Raw genomic sequence first — 27,547 nt, 5'->3', positions numbered from 1 at the left:
TGCTTCTTCCTCAAGGGCCAAGATAGACTCTGCTACTGCAGCTGCTTGGGTTACCCCTCCAAGCCAGACAACAAGAATGCTTTGTATTCAAACATATTAAAAGATAAAGATAACCCCCCAGCTTAAAAAATTCCCTGTTGTCTAAGGGACAGATCCATATGTGATCCCAAGGTGTAAGAATCACTGCATCCTCTGGATCCGTGGTCAAACATGTAGGACAAAGTTGTGTCCCAGCAGGGTGACTTTTGAGCAGCCTATGCTCAATTTGGGGTCCACTGACCCCCTGAGCAGTTTTACCCCCAGGAGGATCCTTGCTGTCCCAGCTCCTTGCACAGGCTCCTTCCACAGGCAGCACAAAGATTATTCACACACATAAGCTTTTCCTGGCAAGGACAGAAAATTAAAATAGCATTTCTTTTTCCCCCCATTCTCCCCACCCCCAAGGCTTCAGTTCTGCAGCAGCCAGTGGAGCCAAAAAAGGGACTAGACAACACATCAAGCACTACCCATTTAATCCAGCTCCAGTTCCTCATTTACCAATGTCAGCCTCCTGTCCAAGCTTTCTTTGGCTTTCATCTCTTCTTTTATCTGTGTGCTGTCTCTGGTTTGCCCCTTCTGGTTGCTACTGCTTTGATCTCTTGAACTTCTGCAATCCAGACCCAAATCCATGAGAGCTTATGCTGAAGAGTTTCCAGTTTTTTCTTGTTGTTACACTCTTTAAATTCTTCCTTTGTTTCTCCCCTGAAACTACTGGCAGATTCTTTCAGTGTAGCAAATGAGGATTTCAGATGTCCAGCCTGGGCAAGTGACCCTTTGACAATTCCCCAGACCCTTGGACATTTGCATCCCTGTGTTTTTTTGTTTCTTCCATCCCAACCCAGTAGCAGATCCCCCGTGCAGGCTGGGGCTGTACCTGGCTGGGAGAGGTCTACAGGAACCCCAGAATTAATTGTAATTTTGCCTATACCATGTTATCTTGTTTGTTATATTTGTTATGACACACAGAGAGTGTCTACTGTTCCATAATTAAATTTATAAGAAAAACATGGGAAACACAGTGGAAACTCCATTTGATTTCAGCTATTTCAGCTATTTCTTATCCAAAGGTGGACAGTGATTCTTTATTTCATCATGAATACAGTGAGAAGAGGATAAAAGGCCGCAGCAGCAGGACAGACAAGTTTTTCAGCAAGTTTTGCTATTCCCAGGTTGGGATGTAGGCATCATGCAGTTATGGGAGGGCTCATCTTTCCCATCCTGGAGAATGCAGGGGCACTGCAGCAGAGCAGAGCATGGCAGGGACTGTGTGGACTGCCTGTGAGTGACACTCAGCCTGCTTGCTCAGAAAGCAGCCCCTCATGCTGTTCTCCAGTCGTGTTAGAAGAGCTGTGTGCAAGGGAAGTGGCCTCATTTTTACTTAGAAGTGTGGGAGAGGAAAAACATGAGAATACATGGTTGTGCTTTGAACTTCCTAATTCTTCACCCTAAGGGACAGTGTCAGGGCAGACTGTCCAGTCTGTCTCTCGTGGCCTCTGGCTGATATGGACTAAGTTGAAAAGGAGCTGGGGTCACTGCACTGAAGTGTCTGCCCCAGACCTACCTGGGACAGCCTCCTCCCCTCACCCCCAGAACCACTGCAGGCTGGGGGCTCCTCTGCCCCAGAGCCCTGAGCACTGGACCTGCCTCCTCCTCCTCACATCCAGCCATCCCCAGCTCAGGGCCCTGCTGCCTCTCCTCAGGCTGATTCCTTTTGAAAGCAAAGCACATAACATAAGGCCTGTGTTTATTTTCCCCTTAAATTAGGGTGGCTTGATTTTAATTGAGAGATCTGCCAGAATAAGGCACATTTGTGCAGCTGTCATCAGAAATGCATGTTTCTTTTTCTTTCTTTCTTTCTTTCTTTCTTTCTTTCTTTCTTTCTTTCTTTCTTTCTTTCTTTCTTTCTTTCTTTCTTTCTTTCTTTCTTTCTTTCTTTCTTTCTTTCTTTCTTTCTTTCTTTCTTTCTTTCTTTCTTTCTTTCTTTCTTTCTTTCTTTCTTTCTTTCTTTCTTTCTTTCTTTCTTTCTTTCTTTCTTTCTTTCTTTCTTTCTTTCTTTCTTTCTTTCTTTCTTTCTTTCTTTCTTTCTTTTCTTTCTTTCTTTCTTTCTTTCTTTCTTTCTTTCTTTCTTTCTTTCTTTCTTTCTTTCTTTCTTTCTTTCTTTCTTTCTTTCTTTCTTTCTTTCTTTCTTTCTTTCTTTCTTTCTTTCTTTCTTTCTTTCTTTCTTTCTTTCTTTCTTTCTTTCTTTCTTTCTTTCTTTCTTTCTTTCTTTCTTTCTTTCTTTCTTTCTTTCTTTCTTTCTTTCTTTCTTTCTTTCTTTCTTTCTTTCTTTCTCTCTCTTTCTCTCTCTCTTTCTCTCTCTCTCTCTTTCTCTCTTTCTCTCTTTCTCTCTTTCTCTCTTTCTCTCTTTCTCTCTTTCTCTCTTTCTCTCTTTCTCTCTTTCTCTCTTTCTCTCTTTCTCTCTTTCTCTCTCTCTTTCTCTCTTTCTCTCTTTCTCTCTTTCTCTCTTTCTCTCTTTCTCTCTTTCTCTCTTTCTCTCTTTCTCTCTTTCTCTCTTTCTCTCTTTCTCTCTTTCTCTCTTTCTCTCTTTCTCTCTTTCTCTCTTTCTCTCTTTCTCTCTTTCTCTCTTTCTCTCTTTCTCTCTCTCTTTCTCTCTTTCTCTCTTTCTCTCTTTCTCTCTTTCTCTCCTTCTCTCTCTCTCTCTTTCTCTCTCTCTTTCTTTCTCTCTTTCTCTCTTTCTCTCTTTCTCTTTCCTTCTCTCTCTCCTTCTTTCTTTTTCTCTCTTTCTTTTTCTCTTTCTTTCTTTTTCTCTATTTTTTCTCTCTTTTTTCTCTCTTTTTTCATCCCATCTATTCTTGCGTACTTGGTGACACACACTGGTTGCCCTGGGCAAACCCTGCAAGGCACCTCCAGAGAGAGGGCTGCAGGGGACAGACTGACACAACCTCTGCCTCACAAGGAGTTTTACCTTGCTGTGGCCCAGACTTCCCTATAACATGTGGAGTTTGTGAAGTTGGATGCTGAAGGAAGGCTCCAGGTTCATATCATTCCCATACCCAGAGTTGAACAGCTGATGGACAGTGGTCCTGGGTATAGGATGCTGGAAATGGCTCTGAAAAACCAGTTACCCAACAAGGAGAATCATCTTGTGTGGCATCACCACCCCATCATCCTCTAACCTCCCCAGCCCTTTGCTTTATATCAAAGAAGTCTACTTTACATTGTGGAAAGCAACCAGGGAGATCCAGCCTCGCCTGATTCTTTTTCTCATATGGAACAGCTGGAAAAAGACAGTAGCCTGAGAAATTGGCTGACCTTTTTGATGCATTCAGCTCTCTAGCCTTATATTTGTCCTTTAAATAATTTGTCAGAAACCAAACAAGCCCAAAACAACCAATCAGCAGGAAAATAAGAGCCCAAACAAAACAAGAGAGACTTCCTTTTCCAGCCTTGCCCTTCTGCAGTTGCTAGTCTGAAGCAGTTTAATCTAAAGCAGGCTTTGGCAATTGCTGGATAAAGCAATGTCCATGATGGGTATTTAGAGGCCAGGGCTCCCCTGCCATACACTGTCCAGGAGTTTATTACCTGCTGAAAAAGCTTAATGTGCTTCAGGTGCTATGTGATGTCCAGATGTCATGGCAGAAGCCGCTTGGAGAGTGCTGGTGATAGAAATGCTGCTGGGTGAATGCAGAAACATTACTGCCAAATGTGATATTTAGTCCCAGTTCATCTATTTGTACAGAAAAACACAGGCTGAGCTGCTCAGGGCCAGAGTCCATCCATCCCAGTACCCTGTGCATGGCAGTCAGCTGTAGGTTCTTAATGCACAATATCAGGGCGTGCAGATTGTGGCTCAGGGCCAGTGATTTGTGGTGCTGGGATTTCCGGAGCCAGACATAGTGCCTTTGTATTTAATAGCTCCTGCTGAATTTTGCTTCCAGGAATTTACCTAGCTAATTCTAAATCCCTTTGTACCCACAGTTTCCTGTGGCAAGCAGTTTCACAGCTTAACAACACGTATTGTTTAGTGTTGCCCATTTCTTCATACCCTGAAGCTGGGTGAGTGTTCTCTGCTGGATGCCACACAAGACCTGCCCTGGATCCAGCTCACACAGGATGAATGGATGGATGGGTGGCTGGAATCTGAAACAACGTTGCTGTTGTGATCAGATGTGCAATTCTCAGTAGCCCACAAGCAGGGTGTGTTTTAGGAGGTAAGACACAGCTCCTCACCTGCCTGGTTGCTAGCAGGTCGTGTGGTGCTGTCTGCATTGTGGACAAAGGCAGTTTTTGAGAATGAGCAGAAGATGGGCACAATCAGGGTAGGGAATGAAGGGCAGCATGGAACCAGATGTGTCTGTCAGATCAGTAGAAGATGGTGAGATTGATGCCTGCATTCCCTGTCAGGAATGTGGAAATTGTGTCCTAACAGCTTTATGCCAGTTCAGGTAAGGAAAAGAGAGTTGCAGGCTGTGATCTGTATGCAGGGATTTGGAAGCAAGACCTTAAAGTGGGACATCCTACAGGGAGAAGGGACACAGCATCCATTGTTGCAATGACTGATTTCTCTACAAGGTCAGTGGGACCAGCCTGGCAGACACAGACTGTTGTCCCTTCCATCTGGGCAGTGACAGCTTTTGGGCTAAAGCCCCCCAAGTGGCTGGGCCCTGGCAATGTACAATAGCTCAGTTTAAATTATATCATTCAAAAGTTCAACTTATCAAAGCCACCTGCATCATTTCTACCCTTATCAGGAATAGCAGTTGTTGGGAATTGTTCAGCAAGCTATGTCTCAGGCATGGGGGATTTAGAAATTGTTCTCAAATCCACATAAGGTAAAAGCATCATGGTGCTTTATTTCCCTATGAACACGAGTGATGAGGCAGAAGTGGGAATGTTTTCTACTTAGAGTCCAATTTCCAGAATTGCTCAGCTCCCGTTTAGGCAACAAAGTCATTGGCCAGATGTGGGAAAGAGACAGTCAAAGGGATGCTGCTGAGCAATCCTATGTGGCTCTTTCCTCGAATGAGAAATTCAAAGCCTCCTCAGCTGACTGAGCCTAAGGTCTAATTCTGGATCCAGAGACTGTTCAAAAGCTTCATGGTTGACCTCAGGCACACACTGGATGGTCAGCACATTTTTCTAGGAAAGCAGAGTGCAATTCAAGATTTCTTGTAACTTTTTTCGTTCACCTGACACATGTGCTCCAAAGACAGTGAAAGATGAGAAAATAATATGGGCTTGATAAATGACCGAAAGAAAGTTTCCGATCTGCAGCGGTTCCCATTATTCTTATTCTTGGCATCAGCAGAGTTATGGCAATCTCCCCCTTCCCCCCTTCCCCAGCTCTACTCTGTTAACATATTTTTTTCCTGTCAAATTCTCAGGAGTGGCACCTGGGAGCATTTTGACCAAGGGGAAATTGACTGAGCAAAGTTGCCTCTTTTCAAATACATTTTCTTGAGGGACTGGAATGAATGAGAATCATAGTCATAACATGGCTAAACAGTCTTTGTTTAACTTAATGCAATATAATAACCTAAGTGTTGCAACACAGCTCCTTGCTGTGACATCCTTTTTCCATTTGCTTAATTTTCACCCCAAACACACGCTGTTAATAAGCTGCTGAGAAAATACAGCTCTTGTGACAAAATCCAGAAACTGAGCCCCTGTATGGTGTGTTAGATACACAACTCTTATTTGGACTGGCAAGTGGCACTGAAATTGGTATTGCAAAATAGATCCATTTTTCTTGCTGCCAAATGTGATGGACAGATGAAAAGGGAGGGTTGGAGAAGAGGATGGCAATAAGCAGAGAAGAAGTAAAATAAAATCTCTGACAGAACGGTAACATGAGTTAGGATAGACATGTGATTGCCAGAAGGGAAATGCAGGATGCAGGGTGCTTTGTCAACAGCCAAAGTTAAAATAAATGTCACACTGGCACTGAAAACTACAAGATTAAACTCCTCCTGGTGATTTATAATTTACGAGAGAAAAAGGCAGACAGACACCCAGTGACTGAGCTCAAAAGAAAAACTCCTATTGACTTTAGTGGGTTTTGGAGAGGATCCAGTGCAGTAAAGGTTCAGATCTGATCTCTGGAGTCAGAATGTGTTTGACCAGTGATTTTAATCAGCAGAATCAGGCTCTTAATCACAGTTTGGTTTACATTTACTGCCTTTTTACTTGCTTTGTAGCAAATCTGGAAGTCATACTTGTTCTTTAGGAGCTAAGTGAAAGTAAATAAAGACTGCTATAAAATTTGGACATCTTTAAATTAAAAGACAATTACATTAAGGAATATGAATAACTCTTTCCCCTTTATTTTACCAAACCAGCCCAGTGCTTTAGAAAAGCCTGAAATAAACTCTGGTTTTGTACAAGCAACAATACCATGAAAGTTTCACAAATTGTCCTGCAGATTGCTGGGGAAAGGAGGTTTTCCTCCAAGAGAAAATGCAAAATATTTCCTTAGTGAAAGCTGAAAAATGCATTTTATATAATTTATAAAAAGTAATTCATATAAAAATGATAGGGCATCATGTGGAAAATAGGAAATAAGATACAAAGACATGGGTTCCCAGATCTTTATCCTTCCCACAGCTACAGCATTCTGTGACTTTTTCATCAGGGATTTCCAGACTTCAGTTGGAGAGTGTATTTGCCAGGTACTGAATACTGAGATCCAAGATGCAAAATCAAGGACAGAATGAAAAACAAGAAAATAATTCCAACTTTGGCCACTCAAACCTTTTCTGAAAGTCTCAAGTGTGTTTTAGGCAACAAGACCCGTGTTTGTGGAAGGAGTGTTCATCACAACATTTCCTCTGTAGAAAAGGAAATGTCTTACAGAGGTATCCACTTCTGTGGATGGTTTATAAGCATACAGAAAACAGATAAATGTTGCTGAGGCTCTCCACACATTGGAAGTGGCTGTGCAGGGGATCTATTAGCCCTGGACAACTTGGCACTGGCATTCAAACCCAAGAATGCCAAACTGCCTGTTTGACACAATTCCTTCAGGAACACTGAGCTACTGAGAGGACTGGGGGGAGCCAAATGGACTGCAAGTGATCTACCAGGCATGGTGAATTCAAACATACTGTACTTGGTTATTGATCATTTAATTCAGTTATTTGTTGGATGAGTAAGTTTTCCTTTCAGTTAGACCTTCAGAAAGTGGAGACATGCATGTTATTTTTAAATAACAGGCAGTTTCAAACCTCAGAAGCCTATGGCTTCCCAAAAGAAGAAACGTTTCAGATGATAACTAAGAAAATTACTTTTCTGTAGTGTGACTGCAGTTTTTTGCAGAATCTCTTACTCCTATCTGCTAAAACCAAATAAAATGGGTGATTAACAGTTTGCAGTGTTCCAGAAGTTACGTCAGGCCCTGTCAAAGAGCTCCTGGGCTGTTCAAAGGGCTGTCTGAATGGATTACAGCTCCCTCTTGTTGATGAGATTCTCTGCACAGAGACCTGGCTCAACAAGGCTGAGTCAGAGTCATGGATTTGCAAGCAGAGTCCTTTTGAAGAGTCAGGAGAAAATCCTTCCCCATGCCACCCCCCTTCGTGGATCTGCTTCTTGCACAGAACTGGAGACAATTCTGGGCAGAAGTTTCTGGCAGCCAAGAGCCAGCACATGGCACAGGCATTGCTCTGGTGCAGAGCTCGTGGCTGTGATCATCCAGGAGAGGAATGCCTAACTCTGTGGGATAGCTGGAAATCACATAACTGAGATGGGAAGATGTCCTAACACCAACATTAGGAAAAGAAAGAAAACCTAAAGACAAAAAGAAGGCAAAAGGTGCTGCCTGCATTTAGGGAGAAAAAAAAAAAGTATTATAGCAGTTGCTCTAATGCATAAACTTTGGGAAAATCTGAAAATATCTCTGCTTTGAAGAATGGAGACATCTTCATAGTTTGAAGGGGGTTTTTACTGCTGGGGATGTGAATTGAACACAGCTGCAAGGCCTTTGATTTGAAGGACAAAAATTACTCAGAGAGTATGGGCAAGAATTGCCCACATAAGCTACAAGTGGAGACAAACATGAATCACATGGACAAATGAAAACTCCAAGGAGCAATACCCAAAAACTTAGTGCTGTCTCTCTGAGATTGGGATTAGATCACACATTAATTGTGTTTTTTGTTTGACATTAGAAATTCCTTTGGAGCAGGCTTTGTGTAACAGCAGCATTGCTAGAAAGAAAAGGTCCTGAAAAATGTCTTCATAGTTTTCTGTGTATGTGTATAAATATTAAACTGCCTTCCTTTCAGACATGCCACTGAACTCTGCTCTTGTTTGCATGTTGAACCTGGAAACTTCTCAAAAGTTTTGCCTACGGATAATTCATGAGTTAAAGCCCAAATTGAAATGCCATGTTACAACTTGTAGAAATGTTAGACAAATATAATGACCATATTTTCCAGTTACCTAATACCCACTCAAAATATAAACCCCAAAAGAACAGAATTGTTTTCATTGCTGTTAACCAGACAATATCACTCCATCTAAATATAGTATGTGATGAAACCAATTTAAATATTGTCCAAGTATTTAACACTGTAAATATTAGACTTAACACTCCATAAAAACAGGCTTTGATGATGTAGGCTGACAAAGGGAGACTAGTTAATTGCAGATTACATCATGGCTAGGACAGCATCACTGCTAGGACAGCCACGATAAATGTGAGGTGCAAAGTAAATCTAATAAAATAAAATTAGTCTCTGTTCAATGTTCACCTTTATCAGTTTTGCTAACCTTTCTTAGCAAAGACTGGGGGGAAAATGTAGTCCTGAAGGAGTATCTGGAGTTCAATGTGTTGGTGAAGTTTGCATTCAGAGCCTGATGCAGAAAAACATCCAAATCTAAACTTCTAGGATGGGTTTTTGTCCTTTTTACTACAACAGGGCTCATATGCCCTTCAGACATTGTCCTGCAGTGGGAAGATTTCCAGAGTCAGGGTCTGAATCTACCTCACGTTGCTGTAAAATATGGCACAGCTCCATCAGAGTTGGGAAAACAAAATTTTAAAGCTTTTGGTTACTGATAACTTCAAAGGATTTCCTAAATTTCTGAGTTCAGATATCTTGAAAATGGGGACAATTTCCTGTCAATACAAGCCTGATTTTCTTCTTGTAGCAACCTGCACCCTTGTGTATCAATCTGAGTTAATCTTCCTTGACATCTGCCCAGATATTAACATAGAGATGGATTCAGCCCTGTGTTTTAAAAAGGACATTTTTGTGGTACCAGGATATCCTCAAAGCCTGGCAGTGGGATGTATCTGCATGGGTTTAGCTTCAGGCTCATATTAGTAGGAATTCCAGCTTGCAGGTGAAGCCTGGCCACCCACTGGAGCACTGGAATGGGATGGAGGCACCCATTCCATCATCCTCTCCCCTCCACCGAGTGCTCCCAAATGTGCCCTATGGAGCCCTTCACTCTCACTTGCCCAACACAGCAAAAGTGCAGTTCAATGGACTGCAAAAAATGCCTTGATTTTCCTGAAAGGACAGTGAATAAGTCTGTGTAAGTTCCCAGTTGTTATTGTGCTGGGCTGATAAAGTATCTTAGGGAGAACCTCATTTATTGTTGAAATCACTGGAGGTGCTTCTGGTGGCTGATGTGACCAGCAAGGGCTTGCCACTGTATTTTGGGCATACAGGTTATGTAATTCCCAAAATGCTGTTTACCCCTCTTATTTCATGGGTCTCTTTCCTTCTGCTCTATGTAAGCTGAGTTCCTGCACTTTCTACAACATCCTTCAGTGCCCAGAACACCTAAAATCAGTGATGCTAGAAAGAGCCTCCTGCTAACAAAAGATCTGGTCCCAAAGTGGCTTGGGAGGCCTGTTAACACATCAGAGTAAAATCAAAATAATGAAGTTATATAGAATAAGCAAGTCCAGCTGTGGATGTTGACACTCTTGAGCCATGAAAGGAGAAATGTGATATAACCTTGGGTAACTGTGGTTTGTGCAGGCCCAGCTCCACTGCCTGACTTTGTGTTTGCCTGCACACAGGCACGGTTACCTACAGAGATGCAGTGGTTTAGGTGCCTTCATCTGGAGCTGGTGGTCAGCAGCAAAGCCAGGAACTGAAATCTGCACTGGTTATAAAAACTGTCTTGTGTGTGTGTGTGTCTGTGTGTGTCTTTGCTTCTCCTCCCTCTTCAGAGGTTGCTTTCCTCACCCACAGGATCACCCTCAGCCGTGGTCCATGTTGGTATCTCTGCTGAAGAGGGGTGTGTAGCACACACTGCAGCAGCAGAGCACAGCTTCCACAGGCCAGGAGCACGCTGGTCACAAGAGCAGACAGGAATGGGATGCAGGCCCCCCTCCAGCTTCCCTTGTTTCTACTGTATTTGTCTTTCTTAATCAACCCTGCACCACGTTACTGACCCAAAGACATGGCAACAGCAGTGTTGAGAACTGCAGGGATTAAGACATTTGCGTTATAATACCTCAGCTATGAGATCATAAATGCCCTTATGCTGTATTTTGTTATCCTGGGTTGATAATGGAGGCTGATAAAACTCCCACTTTCTCTCTGTATTCAAGTGAGTTAATGTGTCTGGGCTCGTGAGATCCAGGCAGGCGGAGAAAGCAACAGCACTGAGTCCCCAGCCTCGGATGTAATCAAGTAATGAGGCTGTTTGAGGACATTACTTGTTAACATATTAGCAGGTACCAGGGGTAAGTGAGTGTTTATTTAGTCCTGGTGTAAAAGCATGTCTAAAATGATTTATGCTGGAAGCTGTTTCACAGCAAACAGGCTGCTTTCATGAAAGCAGGTCAATCACCATCTCCCATCTGCCCTCATAAATCATATTCAGGTGCTAATGTAACCAAAAGGTTTATATAATCTGCACAATCAGCGTGGAGGTCTGGGTGGATACAGTAATAGCCTGCCTACATTAATGCCTTCTGCCTCTAAAGGTTGATATTTGAGCAGAGTCAAATGATTGATTTAAAGAAGAAAGAAAAGAAATAAACTTCCATGACAAGTAACAAAGTGTATGTACAGTTTTCCAGCCACATTTTGCACACACAGGGGTAACTTGCCACTGTTGAGATCTGCTGCTGGGACTGGTTTTGCATCAGGAGAACTTCCATGCATATTCTCTAACAGAAAGTGGACTGTAATTTTAAGGTAACAATACAAGAAACACAACACTGTAAACTGAGATTGGCTTTCTATGTTCCCCAAATTTCTCTGGTTAAAGGTTAGCTTCATATTGAACTCTTTTCTCTTATTGAACTCTTTTTCATACTGGTGGACTTCTCTGAGAGATGACACAAGTCTGGAAGGACCTTCTGGACCTACAATCAAAACATAACTTCATTAAGTCCCATCTTGAAAGTTGCCACAGATGATTTTTTTCTGCCGTTTGCATCTTCATCCTCTCTCCTCGTCCTGAGGAGTGCTACACATTTTCCTTCTTCCCAATTTTCAGCACAAACTTATCCACTGCCAGTTTATATTGGTAACCAGATTTTATCCTATTCTTCCTTTTCTCTTTCCTATGCCAACAGTGTCCTTTAGTTAAAATAGCTTTTATCTCGCATGTGTATTTATCACTGGATAGGTTTCTACCTTGGGTCTTCATGAGGTCTTAGACCACAGAACACATAACCCCCATAAAATCTTCCACTTTCTTCAGACAAAAAACCTGATTTTAGTTCCCATTAGTAAATAGTATCTTCTCTCAGCCATCAGTGGTTCACAACAAACCAGAGAAACAATTTGTCTCACAAAACAGTTTGGATCAGTCTTACAATGGCACATATCCTTGGGCAGCACAGAGCTCCTGCTTACAAAGCTTCAGCTCCTTCTTTTGCTAAAAAAAATCCTTCAGCCAGCCTTCACTAGCACTGTTAGTGCTGAAAAGGAGGTTTTAAAATATTGTACCATAATACTTTGATTTGGGAAGAATGTTTTATGAATACAAGAGGTGAACATATTTTTTCTGAGGAGTAGCATCATGTTACTTGTTTGCTGAAAGTGTTGGGAGACTTACTGATGGACCATAAAGTCCAAACTGTAGGTAATGACTGTGCTTGGACTTCAATTGTTAATTGCTCCTCATTATTTGCTTCTTATGAGTCATATTATACCATTATATAGTCATAAAGCATTAGGAATTGAATAAGGATACAGGAGGTATACTGAGCAAAATAAACAACCAGCCATGGGCAAAGATCAGTGAATATTTGGTATAAGCAGATTGAAGTTAACAAATCATGTTAAAACTTAGTGTTTGGTGACTAAATGTAAGTAAGAAAAGAATCTGTGGGAGCATTCAATAATAAAGAAGTTTTTTTGTGAGTGGCAAAGCTAATGAAGTTCCCCTCAGTGGTGTTGCTTGGTTTTTTTTTTAATTTCTTTCCCCATCACAATAACCCACTTTATGTTTTTGGTAATACTCCATGCCAAGTTTTTTGTATGAGCTGCACCTCTTACAGAAGCAAATAAAAAGGATTAAGTCAATCCAGACTGCAGAACAGCTCACAGAGAGTCAAGAAGGTAGAGTTTGTTTGATGTGCATTACAAACAGAGCTGCATCTGCGAGGTGTGTGGTAGTTCCAGTTCCAGAACATTACATGTTTGTGGCAATTCCTGTATTCTGTCCCTTTTAGTTAATTTGTGGCAGAGCAAAGGAACCCTTTACAGCATGCAGAGGTGCTGCTCAGCTGCTAAGAAAGATGGTTTGTGAAGAGCAGGGACACACTGAGTCTAGAAAATCCAGATCTATATGTTGGGTACATAAATTAGGTGTTCTTTCTTTCTTGGGAAAACTGATTTCAGGATGTTCCGAAGAACAGGGACTTCCAAATGTTCTAGTAGTTGACTAGAAAATGTTTAAACAGTGACTTCTTTCTTCTACAAGAAAATATTGGCATCAGTTCTCCTTGGTTTTGTTTATTTGTTTTGGGCTCTCTAGAGAAGATTGTGGAAATCACAGTCCGTACTTGTATCACCTCGTATTCTTCATGCTTTATTTCACTCCTGTTAAAGTAATTGAGGTAATGTGACAAGGGTCATTGAAAACTGTCATAAATATTCTTCTCAAGTCTCTTTGAGCTGTGTATTAATTAGGGTGTGAACTTGGCTGGGTGTTGGTTTGGGTGTTTAGCCATCACTGATGCCAAGTACGCTGCTCTCCAGAGATTTGCTGCGTGATGTTGGGCAAGTGTTCCTGCCCCGCCAGCCCACTCTGTTTCACTTGAAGTTCCTTGGCACTGATGTTTCAGTCTGGCTTTAGGCATGGCTTCCACTCAACATGAGGATGGGGGGCCTCAAATGACACAGTTCTAGTACAAAAAAACCAAATTTACAGTAAGACTGTTTATTGCACATAATGGATCAGCTTAACTGTGTCATTCTCATTCTGAGAATCACATTTAGGCATCAAAGCCATCACCACAGGATGTAAATAGTCTTTCAAAAATTAAGTAAAGATGACACACATGAGTTTATTTTTGATTCTTTTACTCCAAGTCATGCACATATTGTGGCTTTTTTTCTGTGACAATTTATTTCAATTTTATTCCTTTCTCCAAGGATCATTTATTGACTTAATCCATTTGTCACTTAGACAATCACTGTGATCTTTAATTCTGACTTAGGAATCAATATAATTTGAGATATAATAAATATACCTATTGCCAGTGATTAGACAGGTACAGCCTGATGGTCCAGCCAACACACAAAGAATGTTAAAAATTGCTTTTTGCCATTACCAATAAAATACAAAATTATCCATCAGGCCAATGGGAATCCCTTGTCATTTATCTGTCCTAGGAATGAAAATAATACAGAATGGAACAGGAAATGGAACTCCCTGGATTGGTATCCTCAATTGTGATTCATCTATCCAAGATAGCTGAGGTGAATGGAAGAGATGTTGTTCAATGACCTTAAACAAGATAGCTTTTGTTTAAAAGACCAAAGTTAAGGAAACAAATTTCACCCTTTCACTGCAGAATTAAAGGTCAAACTACCTGACTCCTAAAGCACACCCACTGAATTACCCTGCTGCCCAAGCCCTGTGACAGCCTTTCCTCAAGGTTGTAAGATGAATGTAGGGTAATGTTTAACATAGCTAAAGGAAAGAGAAAACAGAAGGAAGTGGGATGTGGTGCTGGAAAAGGCATACACATTATCTCTGGTACTGCTGAACTGGACTGAAGGGACCGTGGGGACATATCCTCCATGCCCTGAGAGAAGACCCACGTAAAGGTCAGGAACAATAGGAGCCAATGCTCCTTCATTTCCTTACCACAGTTTTGGTACTGCCCACGTGTGAAAAAAACATCCCTGAGTGGCCAACCAGGCAGCAGTCACAAGTTTTTCAGTGTATAATAGCACTCACCATTAACCATAAATAATCTGTATTTATCCAAGGGGTCCCTAACAAAGCCATGTGTACATTGCACAGAGCATTAGGCTATCAAGGTATAAACTATTTAAAGCAGCCAGTGTTTGAATTGTCATTTCTCAAGTTTAACATTATGTTGTTTCAATATCTAAAGCCTCCTTCCCAATGCAGCAAAAATGCAAAACACATTGAGAGAAAATGTAAAACATACTAACTTGATTATTATGAGTGCTCTGGATTGTGTCACAATTCACTATTAATTTAGACCACATTCCAGTGGCTTCTCCCTTCCCTCTGCATTCTGGACCAATCTGTCAGGGAGCTACACCACCAATTAAATAAAAAATGTATATTTGCATCTATGTATTTTAAAGTCTGCTGCTTGGAGGAAATATTTGGGATATGCAGTTTAGGGAGCATTATTTTCCATTAGCAACTAGAAGTGATGGACTGGTTTTGAGGGTCACTTGCATAATAAATTTCTTCTGTGCATCAGAGATATCCACATGGTCAGTTCTGTGAACACTGTCATGGGCTTAATGGTGAAGTTTGTCTCACCCCCTCCCACCCACTAACCATCATTAACCAAATAAAGTTTAAATCCTCTCACTGAGAAACTGTTGTAGCCAGAACCAATTTCTACTTTGGGAGAGGTGGAATGACCTTGTGGTTACAGCTCCAGTATATGGTTCAGCAATATTGGTTTGTGTTTTTGCTTCTTTTATAGACTACCAGTGTGACTTTGGGCAAATAATTTATTCTTTTCCACCTGTAAAGTGAATAAAATGAATTTTCCTATTTTCATACCTTAAGAACATAAATAATTTGGGGCAAATTAATCTAATCTAGTGCTACAAGAGTACTAGGCACAATAGGTTCCTCCTCTTAACAGTACGACTGTGAATGTAGTATTTCTTTAGGTTATTTTGACATCACTGTGTCCAAAGCAGCTGTTGGAAGGAAATGAAGATAATGCATATAATCAGACTTTTCAAAGAGGTGTTTTTTAGGAGAGTTTTTCTGATTTTCTTGCCACAGATTATGCAATCAGTATGGAAGGCATGTATTAAAGAGGCAACAACTATTCCTGGTCATCTCTGTTGCTCAAGACAAGTTGAAAAGCCAGTCTTCAGAGCACCTTTTAAAAGTCTCACAGAAAGATTTCAACTCCTGGCAGAAAATTGCTCAGAATTCACCCTACATAGCAACAAAAGAACAGTGTCATGGTTTATCTCCACCAGAACACTGGACAGATCCCTCTCAGTCTGTGAGGTTTTGATGTATTTGTTTTTTGTGCTTGGTGGTGGTAGTAAATTTTGGACAAAGAATTTGGGATCCAAACTGTTTGTAGCTGGACAGCCCAGCTGCAATGTCTCTCTCCAGTTTGTACCCAGAGGGGGCCATAAACACCCAGCTGAGCACTCCCATCTGACTTTCTTGCTTATGGGAGAAGAGCACGTCTCTCAGGGAAGACATCGGTTCCTAGAGTCACTGTCAGTGTGCGTGGGACAATAGTTTGAAGGATTAAGTGAGACACCAAAAAAAAATCAACAAACCTTTGTGATCTGTGCTGGGCAAATCCCATAGGTACATCTCCTGAATAGCAGAGGTTTTCAAAGGCCGCCTAGGGTGGTCTAACTGCGGAGTCCTGACCCCAGGGAGAGCAAAGTTTAGCAAATATGTGGCAGAGGTTGGGGAAGTTCCTTCCCTTGCTGAGTGGTTCTGCTTTAAAAATGACCTCTTCTTTCTCCAGAGACACAGGCCTTTTGTGTGCTGATGCTCAGCTGCTCCTCTGAGGGATAAAACCAGATTATCCTGGGTTTGCTCTGGAAAGACTGGAGCTGGGTTCCAGCCTAACACCTCAAACAAAGTTATTAGCTACGGCTCCAGTGTATCCTTGTTGCTTTCTGCCCTTTGTTGTAGTGCCCAAGCAAGGACACTCATCACTCCACACTCCTGCTGTATCCTACAGCCCAGTGATACCTCCAGCAGTACTCTGTCAGCCCTGCTGATCTTTTCCACTGACTGGAGAGGGAGCCTGATGCAGGTGTTTCAGTGAAACTTATACAATCCAGATGTAAATCCAGTGGCAAGTCCCTCAGGATTAGACATGTCTGGAAATGAACATTATTGGGCTGATAAGATTTCTGAGCATTTTTTCCACAGGAAACCCACTGATTTTCATCTCCGGGTTTGGCATGCAAGCTCCCTAAGGCTCCTGGAGAGGCATACCTTGGATTGCCTGTGACAAGATATGAACAGGAGAGCTCCAGCTGACCCAAAGGGCCAGGCTGGGATGGCAGTTAGGAAGGAAAAAACACTCTATTCTTTACTGTCGACTTTGAAAATGTGTTCAGGAAAGGATTATAATGTCAAGATTGTAATACTGGTTGCGTAAGAGTCGCTGTTTGGAGGAGCCGTTTTTTGGAGAAAAAGCTGAGAGAAGAGACCATTCACTTCATTCCTGCAGATACACCAAATAAAAAGGGATCAGCTAAACCACAGACAAGCCCCTTTTTGCTTTTGCAACTGTTCATTTTTTCCATCAGAGCTCAGACCATGGAGCTAAAATCCAGTAATGAAAACCTTTTTTGCAGCCCATGGCTTTGCAGTGCCCTGGACCAGGCTGATATTGAAGGCAAACGGATTTGATCCCCAATTCTCCAAGCTGCAGCAGGGCAGACCATGGTCTGAGCTTCAATCTTTACACAGATGAAACTGCTGCAGTGGGACTGGTTTCCAGGCTGATGTTTTTCATCTCTCAGTTACTGAGAGCCTGAGAGGAAGCAGAGAAACATTATCAATTCCCTCTGCTCCAGACCATCCGTCTTTCTCTGCTGGCATACCTGACAGCTCGAAAATGATCAGGTAGCAGCTGCTTTTTGATTTCTTCTCTTATCTCTAATCCATTTTCTCATGAAATGGCACGTTAAAACTTTAAGGACATTCTAGCCAGGGGAGTGTGTTTTCCCCTCTAGCCAGCAGGTAGAGCCAGCAAGCCTTGCATCGTGTCACAGGTTAATGGCAATTTCACAGAAAGCTGGATAAACAGATCGCTTCCTCTCTCCCTTCCTCCCTCAGAGAAAGTCCTGACTCTAACAGTAATCCCAAAAACCTGTGCAGGGAATGAAGCATCTCACAGTTGGAAAATACTTGCACAGGTGACCTTCTGTAATGAAGATTTCAGCATTTGCTCAAGTGACTGCACAAGTTAGACCAGGAAATGGGAATCCTATTGGATGTAAATCAGCATCCAAACTGAGCCAGCTCTGTGTTTTGATTTGTTGGTTGTTTTTTTTTTTTAAGTAGGAAAGCAGAAAAGAAAATATAATACCTTGCTGTTTTCCACAGGCATGTCCCTTACACTGCAAGGGGTGGAGGGCCCAGGACAGGCTGCTCTGGGCACGTTTTAAGCCATGGTTCACTTGCTTCTTCTTCTCCACTGCAATCTTGACTCTGAGTCATTATCTTCTTTCATAAGCATTTAAAAGTGGTGTGTCCCAGAATCTCTTTTGGCTCAGGAGCTTCATGCTGGCTATTACCTGTGTGCTTCAGTCCCCATCAGAACCCACCTGCCTGTCCCATAGTCAGGGGAATGGTCTTAAACCACATTTCACAAAAACTACACTTCAGCTTGTATAAAACATAGTGTTATATCTAAGACAAAACTTAAGTAATCCTACAGGCAGTAGTTACATATAAAGAATATATGAAGAATTTTTCATATGTACACAAATGTCTTTGATCATATTTCTGAATCCTTAGACTGTTGCTTTGCAGACTGTGATTAGTTTGAATAATTTCATTTCAATATCATTAATGATGATAGATTTAATTTCTCGTTTCAAAAACATTACTGATATTATCACCAACATTTCATTTTTATATAAAATATGTAGTTACTCTTTTTCCCCCAGTGCATTTAAAATCCTTTTGAAACTGCTCTCCAGCTCAATTTCTGAGCTTTCCCAGCACAGCCATTTACCTCTGATAGGCACAGTTTTTCAGAAAGAGGTCAAGGATGGTGAAAGTTGCTATCACATCACAAGAGTTGATAGTGCTACTTTCCCCTCAATGCTTCCTTTTGCTTGCCTTGCAAGGCCTCTTTCAGTTCCCTTGACCCTGCTGCCCTGCTCCTTTCTACTGATACAAGAGAATTAATAATAGAGCTCCGGTTTTCACGGGGCTGCACAACCACTGGGATATGGCAGTAAAACACACAAGCAAATGCTCAAAACAGCAAAGCCCCCCCACCTCCTGAAATCCATTTTCCTTGATGCCTTTGATCTGGGGCAGGTGGGAAAGAAAGCAAAAGGCCTTTGGGAGAATTATGACCACAGTGCCTTCCTAGGTGGCACAGCCGGTTCCTTGAGAGTTGCAGTGCCATTAATGGCTCCTTTGTGCCAGTGTGGATCAGACCACCAAGGCTTTTACCCAAAGGCTAGAATGTGTGTAGAATAAAAAGTAACATTTTGCTGCTTCTTTCTGAAGGTCAGATTCATTTCAGTCACACGGCAGCTCATGCTCAGGCAGATGGATACTGGGACAGCAGATTGGGGGAAGAAGAGGTTTTCTCATCTCTGTTCTGTGCAAAAAGCCATGACTTCTCAACTAAATGTACTCTCCCTCCCCCACCCCAGTTTCCTTAAACCTCTGGAGAAATCCCCTTTTGATCCACCTTCCAAAATCCACTAGCAAAGAGAAACAGCTCATCTCCTTCCACAATGTTATTCTGGCCTAAAAGGCCAGCACTGAATAGACACCCAGCTCTGTTCATGTGGGGATTTTTTCTGCTGCAGTTGTGTCTTGCCAGGACTACCAAAGTTCTGGGTAAAACTTCCCATAATTTGCAGAGATTACATGCTGGACAGGTGATATGGCTAGCCCTGTGTCTGTTGTATACAGAAGAGGTCAAAGAACCATGGAAGTTCCCTCCCAGACTTGTGAAGAACCTTTAAAAAGCAGAAGTCTCTGAAAGTGGTGTTTTGCATCTAATGGACTGAATGGATTAATGAGCAGGTTGTACAAACTCCTTGTGTGTGCTTTGCTCTATCAGTGGTGTCAGGCATGAGGAAACTCTAATTGTAGCTCAGCAAGGGGTAGCCAGATTCTTCTACAGAAATCTCTGTCCCCCTCGCCCTCTCATCGTGCTCCTGCCACCTCATCTCTTCCCCTTGGGCCTGGTACTCATCCACAGACCACAGCCATGCAGCTGTGCCCATCCCACCTGTGTGGAACCTCTTGTTGTGGAGGACACGTTCAGGAATGCTTTCAAACTAGATGGAGGGTGTCCCCAGGCAGAAATGCTGCTGAGTTTGCCTTAAGCAGTGCAAAAACTGTCCTAAACCAAAGGCAGAAACGTGACTATCAGGTTAATCTGCCCTGTATCCAGCTGCCTTGCTTTGAAAAGAAACACAAGTGCATTATTTCTCCATTTTTCCTGAGTCTCCAGAAAATCCTTTACAGTGAAGGCTGAAGACACAAGCACTGAAGTGCTGTGTGTCCAAGGCAGTGTTTGAGTGGAATTTCGATTTACAGCCACAGTGGCTTTGGAAAAGTCATAGTACTTTTGAAGCAAAAGAAACAGAAAAGAAAAATATCGAGGGGATGGTAATGTATCTTTATAAGATCTTTTGTGATAAATTCTCAGTAAAGGTCAGAGAAGCCCATTCAGATTGAAAAGAAAAAAACATGCTTGAACCCATGATCGTTAGGCTGGCTTGACTTCTCCAGTCTCCTGCATCTGTGAGCGAATTATTGAAACCAGAAATTGAGAGTGATTCCTTTCCCCAGCTACCATTCTCAGACAGCACTGCTCAGTCATGAAACTCCCTGAAGACATTAAAATGTCTTTCCCTTCCTGTAAGGAAAGATTTTATTTTCCTTTTCTTGAGACATTAATTACAGGGTCACTGACTTTGGCAGATTACTTGCTAAACTGAGTTGCATCCCAATATCCTATATTTTATTGGGATGACCACCCATCTTGACACCCAGCTTGGGTTTGACCTAAGATTATCCAACAATGAAGTCATGATCTTTAAAGGGAGAGGATGAATGGCTGCTCTAAAGTGATCTAAGATCATTGCACAAACCCACAGGCACTCACCTTTCTCCAGCTCCTGGCCATATGGACCAGCTTCTCCCTTTGTCTCAACACCAACAATCACAGAGTTGCATGGGGAGTTTAATGTGCTATTTGATCTGTCTAAAAAAATGTAAATGTTGCAAATGTCTTCTTGTTAGAGTAGGTTAAAGCTGGATCAAAGAGGGGGACTGAATCTTCCATAACTGAAATTGTCACCACAAGAAGGCCACAGGAGTAAATGCCTGCTCTGACATCAGCAAGGTCCTGGTGAACTTGGAGAGAACTAGTGTTTCCTCCTGGAAATGGAAATTCCCCCAGGAACAGACCACAGGAAAGCACAGGAGAGCTGTGAGCCTCAGGTCAGGTCAGTATCAACACTGTACAGAACTCTCAAACCAAGGAATGGTGCCCATCATCTGACCCAGGTAGGGGCTCAGAAGGAGCAGCAGAAGGAGCTCAGGTTTTTCTTCTCACACCAGAAGTAGATTCATGTGGAAGAGGGCACACAAGTTGGTTCCTGGATTCAGAAGTCTTTCTCATCCCCTGCTTTTACATCTTGGTCTCTGGTTTTATGTAACACAGATGCAGAGCCATTCACCATATTGCCATAAACCCTCACTATTCCACTGCCCATTATCAAACTGAAACAAGCTCTCTGGCATTTTAAATTGAGACATTTTTTTAAAAGAAACCCAAAAAACAACTTTTCAGCTTGTGTTTTGAAGTCGATGATAGACAATCTCATAATTTAGTAGTTATGACAACAATGTGATTTAATACAGAAATTCAGCCTTCCCAATGCTTAGTGGAAAAAGAAGTGGCAGAGATTTTTATTGCCCCACCTGCAGGGAGGGGCTGAAACCCCAGAACTGGTGGAGACAACCCCAGGCTGCAGTTTGGGATCAGCAGAATGTCCTCGCAGAGTCGTGGGTCTGGCTGGGGCACTCCTCCATCAATAGGCACCATTTATCACCAAGATGCGGCTGGGTTCCAACAGCGACAGAAGGAAAACACTGGCAATGTTTTCATTAAAAGGTACAAAAGATTTGCAGTGCAGCTGACAGAGGCCATATGTGACCTGCTCAGTGTTCAGCAGGGCTGATAAAGAGCAAAAGGAGTGTCCTGTGAAGGTAAAGCTATACCTCACCTTAATGAACAGCTACTCAGGGGTAGGAGGTGGGAGAGGACGATCAGATTTCCTCTGACCTGGAGTTCAACTTCTTTGGATGCAACCAAGAGTGGCTGAGATAGCAAGGTAGCTCAGAATAAAGAGAGTGAGAAAAGAGGGAAACCCTTTTTTTCTTCCTTAATGGAAAAGCTTGGCCTGGGTCTGCTCACGAGCTGCCAGCAGCGGCAGTGATCTGCATGCAGACCACTGTGTTCTTCATGTCACAGCAAAAGCTTAGCGGGAAAAGAACCAGGGTGAGTGCAAAAACATCTCCTGTTTTCACAGGTGGAAGCATTTTAGAGGTGTGGAGGAGCAAGAGTGACCCATTTCCCTCCCCTGGAAACTTTGCAGGTCAATTTTACACACCTGTGATCAGCCGTGGCAATGGCCATGAGCAGCACCACCAAGGCCGTGTCTGACAAATGAAGTGCTCTATCCCCCTGGGCTCTGTCAGGAGTTCAGAGAGCTGCATCTCCTCATCTTATTGCAAGGACACACAGAAGTTCTACAGGACTGTGGGCAGAAATTGAGACAGTTTCTTACAACAGAGAGTCTGCTTTTCCCTAATCTCAGTCAACACAAGATGCCCATCAGTCCTGCTCACCTTCCTGCTACTCTTCCCATCTGCCTGACCTGCTGCGTTTTGCTTTACATTCCTTAGTTACATGTTTACAGAATGTTTCATATTTGGTACCTTTTATTTCATTCTAGTGTTTTCAATAAAAAAAAAATCTGACTGATGCAGCATGGGGGAGATGGTCTGTAGAATCATACCAGACGTTAAGAGAAGAAGGAAACAAATCTCAACCTTATTTCATGCTGTTGAAAAGCACTTGAATAAATCCAAACATTTCCTCCAAGTTAAACCAAAGGTCAGGGGTAGAGGAAGAGACTTGAAGTTGCTTCATTCCCTGTAGGCTTGAGATCAGAGCAAACTACATCTTGCTTGTAACACCAGGCACTGACACGGGGCCAGCTCTGGGGTGGCACTTGGCAATGTTCAATCCGGCCAGACCAGAGGCTGCAATCCCTCTGGCTGAAGGCATTTGAGTGCTAATTCACCTGCCAGTGGCTGGGGCCCTGGTTACAGCAGTGCTGCACCAAAAACACTGCAAATGTTTTATCAATTAGGCATGTGAACCACAGAGAGCTGAATGTCCCCACGGCTGAAAGGTTAATATAAATAACTATATTTAAAAACATTATTTATTGTTTCTTCAAGTAGCAGGCCCTCACAGCCCCATGGCTCTGTGGCTGGGATATGGTTTCACAGAATTTACGTGGGCACTTGTTGAGGTGTGTGGGGGTAAGGTTTGTGTTCCAGCATCCTGACACCCTCTGCTTGTATATCACTTGTTACTCACCTCGCTCCTGCCCTCTGCTCGCCTCCTTCACTGCCCCATCTGTGCAAAGCAGCCTTTGTAGAGCTGGCAGGGTCAGTGATTAATTACACAAAGACAAACAGAGTTAATATTCTTCCTGGATAGAACTAATTACTCAAGTGTTTGCTTTTATAAACCTCAGATTGATTGTTTCAGAGACAAATCAGTCTAATTGAAAAGACCGTTTGTTTCCAAGAGAGGAAAAATAACATGTTTGTGCATCATGGATTTTTTTTTTTCGGCTCCTTTTCAAAAGGGAGGCAGTGAAGGAGTTGGTGCATATTGTTACACCCTCACTGGACATCAGAGTGTCTGTGCCTCAGCCATTCCCAGACCATTTCCCCTTTCACACAAGCTGTTATTTCTCTCACCAGCACTTTGTGGAGGACCATGGGGTGTGAGGTGGAGGGTATGCACATACTGAAAAGCAGTCCCAGCCCAACATGCTCAGGATTTAGCTGAACAAAGGCAGGAAAAGAGAAGGGGCACAAGATACACTCATGTCTTTTTCTTGTATATTCTCTGAATCAATTCATGAAGCCTCTCCCATCTCAGGAACTGAAAACAACTGGCATATCATTTCTGCTCCAGTGCACTCAAAACACTTCACTGCCTTTCTGCTGCCTCAATCTGGTGTGTCACCTCCTACTCTCTCCTCTTCTTGGCACCTCACCATCTCAGAGCACTTTGAACTCCTTTGTCTTTCCTTCCAGCCCACCCTCTCTGATGTCTTCTTTCACTGATGTCTCCTCTGACCTTTATCATTTGTATTTGTTCCTTTCCAGTAGATTTAAGCAGACAGGATTGGATTCATGGAGCAGCCATGGGACAGGAAAGCTGCCTGGGTGCCATAACAGAAAACACTGACACATGAGACAAGGTATGACAGAGAGCTGGCATGAAATGTATGCCTGGGCCCTTCACCCCTGAGAAACCTGGCTCGATGGACTGAAGAAAGGAACTGGAAAAGGAGTTGAGTATTGCTATTCCAAGATGTCCAGGAATGCAGACTGAGGCATCGATCTCCAGCTCCTGATCCCAATTGCAACACTGACCTGCTCAGCTTATGTCTGCATCACTGTCCACATGGCCTCTTGGGAGTGAAGGGAAGAAGTTCTTGCTGTGGAATTGGGCTTGTGAGTGAGCAGGATACTTGCAGGCTATTCAGTTTAGGTTACTCTTAGCTAGGGAATTACACTGGTCATGATAATGCAGGAGGCAGATGAAATTCTGTGCCCTTTATCATGTGGACCAGCAGACCACTTCCCACTTTTGGCTCCTAAAATCTCTCAACAGAGATGCACCCCATCAGTTTGCTCCCTGCTGTCTGTCATCTGAGTGAGGCTGCAGGACATGAAGGCCACCTTCCATTCTGGCTAGAAGCAATCAGTCTTAGATTATCTGTGCTTAGTGATGACTAAGGCAAGGGAAAACCACCTCCAAGCAAGTCAGCTGCAAAGAGGCTGGGATGCTGAGAGACAGGAGGCATTTCCAAAGGAAGGTAATGTAGTACAGGAGGAGGAGGCTGACCTGAGAATGAAGTGGCAAAACAGCCCCAGGAGCTCTCAGAGGAGGCATGAGAGAAACACCAGAGACCGGGCAAGAGTCAGTGGCATCACCCTGGGAGAGAAAACATGGAGGCTTTGCAGGCAGAAGGAGAACCATGTGCAAAGAAACCATCTCCCACTGCTAGTTTTCAGCTGCTTGTACTCAGCTGTGCTTGGGAAAACATAGTAATAGGGTCATTCTTCATAGATAAACACTCATGGCATCTGCTGCTTTGCCAGGGAAAATAACACTGCAAGCATTAGCCATGTCTGAGAGGAACAGAAATCTCACTGCTGGATTAAGCTGAGAAAGAAGTGGAAGGAAACTCCAGTAAAACAAGTCTGGCCCAGTTGCCATCCAGTTTTTTTTTTTTTCTAAAATAAAAAAAAAGATTTAATGCAAATTTCTCCATTCTCCATCACCACCAAAGTCAGGTGAGCATTTTGCACCTTGAAAAAATACAAACCATAAAGTTTTTCAGGAATGTTCTCAGCAGGCAATTAGCCAGCCCTCTTCTTAGGCCATGACAACAATTATGGCATGCTGCTGCCTCCCACACTTTGACTGAGGACAAGAAAGCCCAGCAGTACCCTGTAAATCCCAACACTGCTGACAGCCAAAATCAGGAGCAGCTCATTCCCCTGGGAAAAAGATTTGTGAGGAAGGTGCTGAGCTTTCCTTACCCATATGCTTTCTGTTCTCACTACATCTATGCCTCCCCTTGCTTTTTGTTTATCTCTGTCACAAAATTCATGTGTGAGAGCCCAAAACTGAGAAAGATTTTCCATTTCCCTTCCCCACTTCCCCTCCCTCAAGAGAAGACACTTCTAAGTATTTGAGAATTTTCCTTACAAAGGGCTTTTCTCCAACTCCTGGCCTTCCCTTGCTGTCCCTCCCTTTTGTTCTGGGTGAATTATATGGTGTCAAGTGTCCACAGCAGCCATCCCTGCTCCAGTCCAGCGCTGCATCGTGCAGGAGATGCATGGTGGAGAGGGAAGAGCGCAGAGAGAAAGGGAACTACCGGATATTAAAAACTGCTGACCCTTTACAATCACTTATGCTGAGAGAGGATATATTTTTCATGTGGGAGGGCTGGGCAATTTTCACAAAATTGCTGGGCTGTTTGGTGATCAGGCAGAAATTCAACTGCAATAACATGTTCTCCAGTTTCCTAGCTGAATACCAGGAGGTTTGGAGGTGAAGCCACAAAGGTTGACACTTTTGATCAAACCTTTCCTGCTCTTGGCAGGGGTTGGTGCTCTGAGTGTGATATGCATCGTTATGGAGGTAACAACAATAACTTTTCTCCTTCAGTTTCAGGACTGGTTCCACAGATAGCACCTGCTGGTACTGCTGTAACCGAGAAATGCTGCAGAGCAACAGCCTTTCCCCAGGCTTAGTGGGAGCAGTCAATGGAAATTACTTGAGATATTTGCTCTTTCTCTGTTTCACTTGCAGCTATCATTTCTTATTTCTAGTTGCTGATAACAACCACCAGCCTGATCAGCAGTAATTCCTCTCTGCATATTGCAAAACATTCAGTCTTTTAGTACAGAGTGGGAAAAGCAAAGGACAGGGAAAAGCAAGGCTTGCCCAGCACCACCCAGTAACCCAGTGGCATAGAGACAGAGCTTGAGCCCTGATCCAGCAAGATACCCCAGAAGAATTGAGCTACCTGACATTAAATACCTGACAGTAAATGTTTCTTAAGCATGCATGCACATATACACAGATGACAAGGTAAAAATTGTGCATAATATTTGGTAACAGTGCTGCAGATTGATACATGCCAAAATGTTTTCCAGAAGCAGCCCCAACTTTCACTGTCAAACAGACAACATGATTGATATCCTTGTAATCACCTCCCCCTCGCTCTTCTTCTTCCTGCCACCCCAGTGACCTTATCTCATCACTGAATGCCAAAAGTCAAACCCCAAATATGAACAATTTTCCCAAGAGTTTCATGATAAGAGGTTTGTGGAGATTAACATGCCTGAAACCAAACTGACTTTAAAAAAAGCAGGCTGCAATGCTCTGGAATTTCCTACACAAATACACAGCCTTTCTGCAGGTTCTGCCTTTTTATTTTAATCAATGTAGTCTGGGAGGGGAGAGGTTCGAAGAGGTTCGGAGAGGTTCGGAGAGGAGAGGACAGGACAGGACAGGACAAGACAGGACAGGACAGGACAGGACAGGACAGGACAGGACAAGACAAGACAGGACAGGACAGGAGAGGAGAGGACAGGAGAGGTGAGGCCACTTGGTTGATTGGAGGAGTTCCCTGCTGCTGTTTAATCCATTGAACAGGCAGACACCTTGCAGGACTCATATTTCAGCTTTTCAAGCATAGTGTAGTGTTGCACCAAGCAAACCCCCTCCAGAATATCTACAGAACTGCTATGAAGAAGCCCTCTTTCCAATCCTTACCTCACAGCAGAATGAAAGGAATTGGTAACAAAAGACACGCCATGATTTTTCTCTTTCTGTTGCATTTGTTTTCTGGCATCCTATAATACCATTCTGTAACATTGTGTCATGTGCTGAATGCTTTACTGTGAAAATCAAAACACAGAAATATGGTTTTTGCTTCAGGAGTGAACAGCAGTTTATAGGAGCACTTTGTGGTCAGATATGGCTACTGTAAATTTTATTGAATTTGAAACAGACACTGAGAGGCAAATCACTTTGCAGATGTCAGGGCAATTCGATCTCCAAGGAACCTGATCCTACAGGCTTCTGCACTGCACTGACTTTCAAACATTAGGAAATTTTAAACACCTGAAACAATCACTAGAAGTTAAATGCTCTTGCTTATTTGTAAGCACAACCTTGTAGCCCACAGAAAGGATTTGAGGATTTGACCAAACAGGCAAAGATCAGTCCCTCTGCCTAGGTTTAGCTGCTCTATCCAATTTAGAGACAGAAATAGAAGGC

The 27,547-nt window shown here is 42.8% G+C and overlaps 1 protein-coding gene and 1 long non-coding RNA gene across 3 annotated transcripts in view; both read right to left on the bottom strand.

The window, feature by feature from the left end:
* SLC5A9 (solute carrier family 5 member 9) overlaps positions 1-27,127 on the bottom strand; it is a 58,853-nt gene extending 31,726 nt beyond the window's left edge. The window contains exon 1 of one of the 2 annotated variants that reach the window (XM_023932458.2): positions 27,041-27,127. The gene's annotated coding sequence lies outside the window, so the exon portion shown is untranslated. The remainder of the gene's footprint in view (positions 1-27,040) is intronic. The other variant, XM_023932457.2, reaches the window with a different exon arrangement.
* On the bottom strand, positions 496-10,479 carry LOC147651731 (uncharacterized). Its single transcript, XR_015273751.1, has 2 exons — positions 3,005-10,479; positions 496-1,747 (listed from the first exon to the last, which is right to left on the bottom strand). It is a non-coding gene; the product is annotated as an uncharacterized LOC147651731 (long non-coding RNA).
* Positions 27,128-27,547: the final 420 nt, after the last annotated feature.

The sequence above is a fragment of the Cyanistes caeruleus genome, chromosome 9, assembly GCF_971803275.1.
Source record: "Cyanistes caeruleus chromosome 9, bCyaCae1.hap1.1, whole genome shotgun sequence".
Taxonomy (NCBI): Eukaryota; Metazoa; Chordata; class Aves; order Passeriformes; family Paridae; genus Cyanistes; species Cyanistes caeruleus.
Note: the sequence above shows the minus strand (reverse complement) of the source record. Positions and strands in the feature narration are given on the sequence as shown.